The sequence below is a fragment of the Lycium ferocissimum genome, chromosome 2, assembly GCF_029784015.1.
Source record: "Lycium ferocissimum isolate CSIRO_LF1 chromosome 2, AGI_CSIRO_Lferr_CH_V1, whole genome shotgun sequence".
NCBI lineage: Eukaryota > Viridiplantae > Streptophyta > Magnoliopsida > Solanales > Solanaceae > Lycium > Lycium ferocissimum.
In genome coordinates, this window is record NC_081343.1 from 37,759,048 (window position 1) to 37,766,558 (window position 7,511).

Sequence of the window (7,511 nt, forward strand, 5' to 3'; positions counted from 1 at the left end):
AGCCCACTGTTCTCATTTTCGATCACAATCTCGTTGTTGTTGACGTGACCAGATTGTCTACTGCTTGCCATTTGGTTCGTTTTCACAGAGACGAACAAAAGATTTTTTCAATCTTAATGGGTAAGAGATAGAAACCAAGATCAAAGACCACTATTATCCTAGCCCCACGGTGGGCGCCAAACTGTTTACTCCGAAATTGGGTAATAAGTTGAATTTGTAATTGAGGTATAGGATATGTGGACAAACTTTAATCTATTTTGATTTTTGAGGGAATATATATATGTGGATTCGTGTACAGTGATTTATATATATGAATATATGTGTTAATAACTTGGACAAATATGTTGATATTATAGATTAGGCTAAATATATATGTATATTATGGTACTATATTGTATTGGATGGATGAATTAAGCCAAAGAACGCTGCAGATCCGGACCAAAATTAGAGAGAGAGAGAGAGAGCTTCAATATAATTTCTATTACAATGTTCTAGATCTGAAAAAAGCCAACCCTTAAAAGTAGGGAAATGCCCCCTATTTATAGTTTTGCCTTATGGGCCTTGCATACAACATAAAGCCCTTTTAGAATAAAGAAAACCCTAAAAGGATAAGGTTGGGCCGTACGGTCTGACACCCGTACGATTGGCAGTACAATGTGACAGAATGGTCTTGACGCGTGGTAATTTTGTGACTGATCAATCAGACTAACGGCCACGATCAACTCGGTCATGGAGAAACAGGACTAACGGCCACGATCAACTCGGTCATGGAGAAACCGGACTAATGGCCACGATCAACTCGGTCATAGAGAAACCGGGCTAACGGCCACGATCAACTCGGCCATGGATAAATCGGACTGGCTGTGATGAGGAGTTTGCCCCCAATAAATCGGACCATACGATTTTCCTCCGACTTCTTCTGATCAACCACTTCTGATACAATACCTCCGGTCCGAAAGAAAGTCTTTACGCTCGTGCTTGTTTCTTCCTTCCCTTGATCCCCGGTCTCACCGGTCTAGCATTAATCCGATTTTTACCGTATACAATTATATGATTACTCACAGAACTAATACTATCTATATATAAACACAAAGTTAAACATAATATTGCACACATACTCGACATTAAGGCAAAACAAATTCAAAAACAGATATGAAAATTGATTAGAACAAAAGCATCAAAACTTTTAAGCAAAGTAATTACGTTCTTCCTTATTAAAAGAATGTAAACAAACCTTGTAAACTAAAGAAGATGAAGAAGGATGATTAATGAAATAGAAAAGCTTCAGATTCTCGTATGTTTTTAATGTTGGTAGAGGAAAGCTGTTAATAGCCTGTTTGACCAAGCTTCTAAAATTAGTTTATTTTGAAAACTACCTTTTTTGAAAAGTGTTTTTTTAAAAAATACTTTTTGTAAGCAGTTTGTGTTTGACCAATTAATTTAAAAAGTATTTTGAGCAGCAATTAACGTTTGACCAAGCGTTTAAAAAGTGCTTTTAAGTGTATTTTTCTCAAAGTGTTTTTCAAAAAAGTGTTTCTGAGGAAAAGCTACTTTTTTTAGCTTTTGAAAAACTGGTTCTGCTACTCTCCAAAAATACTTATTTTCTCCCAAAAGCTTCGTCAAATACCTCACTTTTTAAAAAAATAAGCACTCTTTTTAAAAAATACTAGGTGAGATTGGTCCGTGCCAGCACGGGCCCAATATTTTACAAATTGAACGATAAATATATCTTTATCAAAATAACCTCGTAGTCTATTGATGTTCTAAATTCTAAATTTTTAATTTAGATCCCGGAATATAGCAAGCAGTGAGCAAAGATGTTTTTTTAACCTTACAGTTGATTACCTCCCGGGAGTACAGGCCCACGCCCACATTTAATTGAATTTATTACTTTTTTCATTTTATACGATATAAATTTTTTAGATTTAAAAAAATCACTATTTATATTTAAACATAAAGATAATTTAATCACTATTTATATTTAAACATAAAGATAATTTAACTTTGAAGATCTTATTTTATCAAGATCTTGTACATTGAAAACCATTCTTATGGACTCGAAATTGTTAACATGAAAACTTTTTTTTTCAAGTGAAATTTCCTAGTATATGAAAGAGCAAAATAGTGTATGTCAATATTTAGTCAAATTACATCATAAGTTTAAATGAAAGAAGTAAATCTTCTTGTGCTCTTGTTCTTTCTTTTCGTAACATCATTTTATTTATAAGAAAATAATTTGATATATTTTAAATTGAAAAATTTCTTATTGATTCTATAAAAATATTTGAAAGCTGAATAAAATAACTTTTTTTGTTTTTTTTTTACTTCCAAAGAAAAATGTTATAAGTTCTTATCCTTTTTATGTTAATAAATTTTATTTAGAATATAAACTCTGATAAGTTCATGAAACTCAAAGTTGAGCTTTAATATATGTAATATCAATATCTCATAGGAGCATTAGTTAGACTTAATAAAACATTGGGTGGTTTGTTTTGCGTACAAAAGAATGGCGAATTGTTACACGTTATTTAATAGCGAATTATGTTTACCCCCACAAAGGTAAAAACTTATTCATATTCGATATTTACCCTCCATTTTTTTATTTAGTTATGTTGCCTAGATACTCTCTTAAGAAAATATTTATTAGGGGTTTATTTTACTAAATTAAACTTATTAATTATGCTTTGAAATCTAAATTTGACTATTGATAGTATTAGAAGAAAATAATAAAATCTCTCTTGATTTGCTAAAATGGACAAGTAAAAAATTCTTTAATTTCAAGGCTAAATAAAAAGGAAGGGAGAGAATTCAGGACTTGTATTTATACATAAAATTTTAGTATTTAATAAGTAATGATTAAGTAATACTATAAATTATCTCCTCATCAAAATTACTTAGCAATATAATAAAGATGGGTATATATAAGTATTTATCCTAATGGAGGAAATTAACATAAAATTTTTGTATTTAATAAGTAATGATTAATTAATACTATAAATTATCTCCTCATCAAAATTACTTAGCAATATAATAAACATGAGTATATGTAAGTATTTATCCTCACGGAGGAAATTAGAGTAGAGTATGACATCATTATTGTTAGATTAAGGGCCACATGTCAATTTTAAAAATCTAATGGCCCCACCTCTTTAAATGACATTTATTTCAAATGAGGGCATGATTTGTAATTACAATGGAAAAGGTGGGCTTTTGCTAGAGGTATTGATAAGGTCCAACAAACAAATGAGAAAATACAACCTCCCAAAGCAAGCTTTTTGCATTGATGTGTTTTAAAGACTATAATACCCTCAATTTTTTCATTATTGACAAAAAACAGACATGTTGAAACCACTCTTTATAATATATAGAAAAATACTTTTGGAGAAAAATAAGCTTGGCCAAACAGGCCCACAAATCATTCTCTCTCTTCCTCCATCTTTCTTTTTCCTGATTTTTAATTATCAATAATCGCAATCTATTGATTCGACTAACTTAAATTCTTATTAAATAGACTTAGGAAGAGAGTACAGGGACAAGTGCACAAATAGCCGATTTTGGGATTCCAATATAAACCATGACCTATGCTCAATAAATACTTTTTTAATTAATCTAGCCAATCCAAAAATAACTTCAGATACACGGAATTGAAGCTGCAAATTTTATCCGGAAGTTTAATAAGTTAGTTGTGCTAAAAGATTTCTGAAATATGTTCCTGAAGTTTTAATTTGACATATTGATTGTGCAGCAAACTTTTGATGTACGCACTAAAAAAGGTTATCTTCTCCTCTCATATATTATTTTTATTTCGTATTTTCCTTTTTGTCTTTTCTTCTGTTGTCCTTCTGTCATTCGGTGAAATCAAGATGGACCCAAAATTAATATGGTCAGTGTTACAGCATAAGTCCCCATAAATTCATTTAATTTCTTTCAACCCCTACTCTTAACTTCTTTATATTATTAGCAAGTTAGGAAGCAAATTAAAATACATCAATTGCTATCCATGGCTTCAACATTCTTACAAGTTCTTGCAGTAATTGCAGTGCTATATTTTCTTCAAGAATTACATAACAAATTCATGAAAAAGAAGAAAAAACTTCCTCCTGGCCCAAAAGGGCTTCCAATAATAGGAAGGGCTTCCAATAATAGGAAATTATGATTAGCAAAAATGTCCACCAAGATCTTCATAAAATAGCCAAAAGACATGGTCCCATAATGAGCATGAGATTTGGACTAGTTCCGGTAATTGTTGCTTCATCTCCTCATGCTGCTGAACAATTCTTGAAAAAACATGATCTTGTTTTTGCAAGTCGGCCAAATAATAGAGCTGCTCAATTAATCGCGTACAATCAGAGAAATTTATCGTTTGGAAAATATGGATCTTATTGGCGGAACATGTGAAAATTGTGCACGTTAGAGTTGCTCAGTACTCTCAAGATCAATTCTTTTCAAGCCATGAGAAAACAAGAAGTTGCAAATTTTGTGACTTTTATCAATCAGGCGGCTTCTAGTGGTGTGGAAGTTGATATTAGTGCAAAACTTGGTTCATTAGGTGCTAACATGGCTTGTTTAATGATATTTGGGAAAAAATATATGGAAGATGAATTTGATGAAAGAGGTTTTAAAGATGTGATTCAAGAAACTTTGATTATAACAGCAACACCAAATATTGGTGAGTTTTTCCCTTTTCTTGATAAGTTTGATTTGCAGGGATTCAATCGTCGTATGAAGGAATTAGCAAAGATTTTTGATGATTTTTTTGAGAGAGTTATTAATGAACATGTTCAAGATTCAAATGAACCAAAGCAAACTAAGGATATTGTTGATACTATGATGAATATTATGCAATCTGGCGAAGCTGAATTCGAGTTTGATGATCGCCATGTCAAAGCTATTTTGCTGGTAACGTTTTATTCATCTTAACATGAATAGAATTGCAAGTTAATTTTAATTGAGTTTAACTAATATCCGCTGATAGTGCACATTTTTTTAGTAGTAGGTCATTTTACCTATAGTAGTAGATAATTTTTTTGATTTTCAAGATTATAAATCTCACTTTTTATGTAGAGCTAGTTATAAATATTTTAGGGTGACTTTATAGTTAAAAAAAAGTCTTTTACATCATCGATGTATATTCAGTATCATTCTCGTTTGACTTTTAGACGAGAGTTGGCAAAATCTGAAAAAGATCTTTGAGACCACTAGCTATATTTAAAGCTTGGGTTCATAGACTCAAATTTGTTTAGAATTTCTCAATTGAAAATTTTAGCAAAAAAAAAAGAAGAGCTTATTCCCGCTTTAGGGATTCATTTCTTTATTGTTTCTTATCTATTCAGACTTTAAATTACATATACCATTAGTATAAGTAATTTTATATCATCTTGTGACTTTTACAAGTTGTAGTACGTATTCTATTTTATTTTCAAGATTACAAATTCTATGTATACTTAAACATGTGAATATTGTTGACCACTTTAGCAATTGAAAAAACAAACTCTCAATGCAGGACATGCTAATAGCTTCGATGGACACCTCATCAACCGCAATTGATTGGGTTTTCTTTGAACTTCTAAGGCACCCTAAAGTAATGAAAAAACTACAAAATGAGTTGGAACAAATAGTTGGCAAAAATAGAATGGTGGAAGAGTCAGATTTGGAAAAATTAGAGTACTTAGACATGGTCATTAAAGAAGGTTTTAGGCTTCACCCCATTGTACCACTATTGATTCCTCATGAATCCATTGAAGATTGCACAATTGATGGCTTTGATATACCTAAAGGTTCAAGAATTTTAGTAAATATTTGGGCAATCGGAAGAGATCCAGAAGTTTGGCCCGAACCCGAGAAGTTCGTCCCAGAAAGGTTTGTTGGTAGCAACATCAATCTTCGTGGATGTGATTTTCAACTTTTACCGTTTGGCTCTGGAAGAAGAAGTTGTCCTGGATTACAATTAGGTCTCACAATTGTTCGATTGGTGATAGCACAATTGGTTCATTGTTTTGACTGGAAGCTATCAAATGATATGATGTCAAACGATATAGATATGACTGAGAAATTCGGTTTAGTTACCGCTAGAGCTCAACATTTAATGGCTATTCCTACTCATCGGTTGCATGTATAACTGATATGAGCTTACTAGAAGCTTAATTGAGTGAACACGGGAAAGGAATTACAACTTTTTCTCTAGAATTTTTTTTTTTTTTTTCACATGTTTAATATCATTTTCTCATCTTTTATCGTGAAGTTGATACTGATCTGGCGGCCCAATTTTAGGCTTGAACAAAATTCATTTTTTTGCGCGGATTTCCCTTCTTTTGTGTGTGTGTGTTTTTTTTTTGGGGGGGGGGGGGTCTTTAATTTTTGCCCTTTGCTTAAAAGGGTGGCCGAAAATACCCCCGAGGTTTTGGGTTCGAACCAGGCTTAGTCATAAAAGTAATGCGGCACGTCATAAAAGTAATGTGGCAGACTTTTCCTTAAGGCATAACTAAAAGTTTTCCTTATAAGGCAGACTTTTTGCAAAGCCTTGCCTTGCGATCTTTTTTTTTTTTTTTTTACTGAGCGGGGGTTCGAACCCAGAACCTCGGAATATTTTAGGCGAAGGACAAAAATTAAAAACCATTAATTTGAGGGGCAAAAATTACAGACCACCCCCAACGAAGGGAAATAGTGCAAATTGCCCAATAAAAGACATTTTTTTTTGCGCGGATTTCCCTTCTTTTGGGTGGTCTTTAATTTTTGCCCCTCAAATTGTTGGTCTTTAATTTTTGCCCTTCGCCTAATACCCCGAGGTTCTGGGTTCGAACCCCACCTCAGTGAAAAAAATGAAGGAATTTCGCAAGGAATAGGTTTGGTTTCGCAAGGCAGAGAACTTGTAAAAAAATAAATATATATTTGCTTGAAGGTAAAATTCTACCTCAGGCAAGCAAACTCTACCTTATGCCTTAAGGCAGAGTTTTGCCCAAAACTCTATCTTAAGGTAGAGTTTGCATGCAAAACTCCCCCTTGCGAATCCAAACTCTATCTTGCGATTTTTCTTTTTAATTTTTGACTGAGCGGGGGTTCGAACCCGAAACCAAGAGTTTTTTTAGCAAAGGACAAAAATTAAAGACAACCAATTTGAGGGACAAAAATTAAAGACCACCCCCAGCGAATGACAATCCTGCAAATAGCCAAATAAATTTTGGTCCAATCCTTTAAAATAATTCAGACTTGGGTCACCTCCTATTGGCCAGATGCAAGTTTGACTCATTGACATAAAAGAACATATGAATTTCTTACTTTGGTTTGAGTCGAGGTTTGAGAGTAATCCAACTACGGGTGGTAATATAAGCTCATGAAAACATGATCCGTCCAACTTATTTAAGTTTGACCCACCAACTGTAGGTTAACGGAATTAGTTCGTGAAAACATGACCCACCTAACTCATTTAAATTTAGCCAATTCTGACTCGACCAAAGTAAAATTGGACTGATATGTAATCTAAATCGACTCCTGAGAACCTTGTCAAAATATTT

The 7,511-nt window shown here is 32.8% G+C and overlaps 1 pseudogene; it reads left to right on the top strand.

Moving 5' to 3' along the window:
* Positions 1 to 3,783: 3,783 nt before the first annotated feature.
* LOC132036230 (cytochrome P450 71AU50-like) lies at positions 3,784 to 6,182 on the top strand (annotated as a pseudogene).
* The last annotated feature ends 1,329 nt before the right edge of the window (positions 6,183 to 7,511 follow it).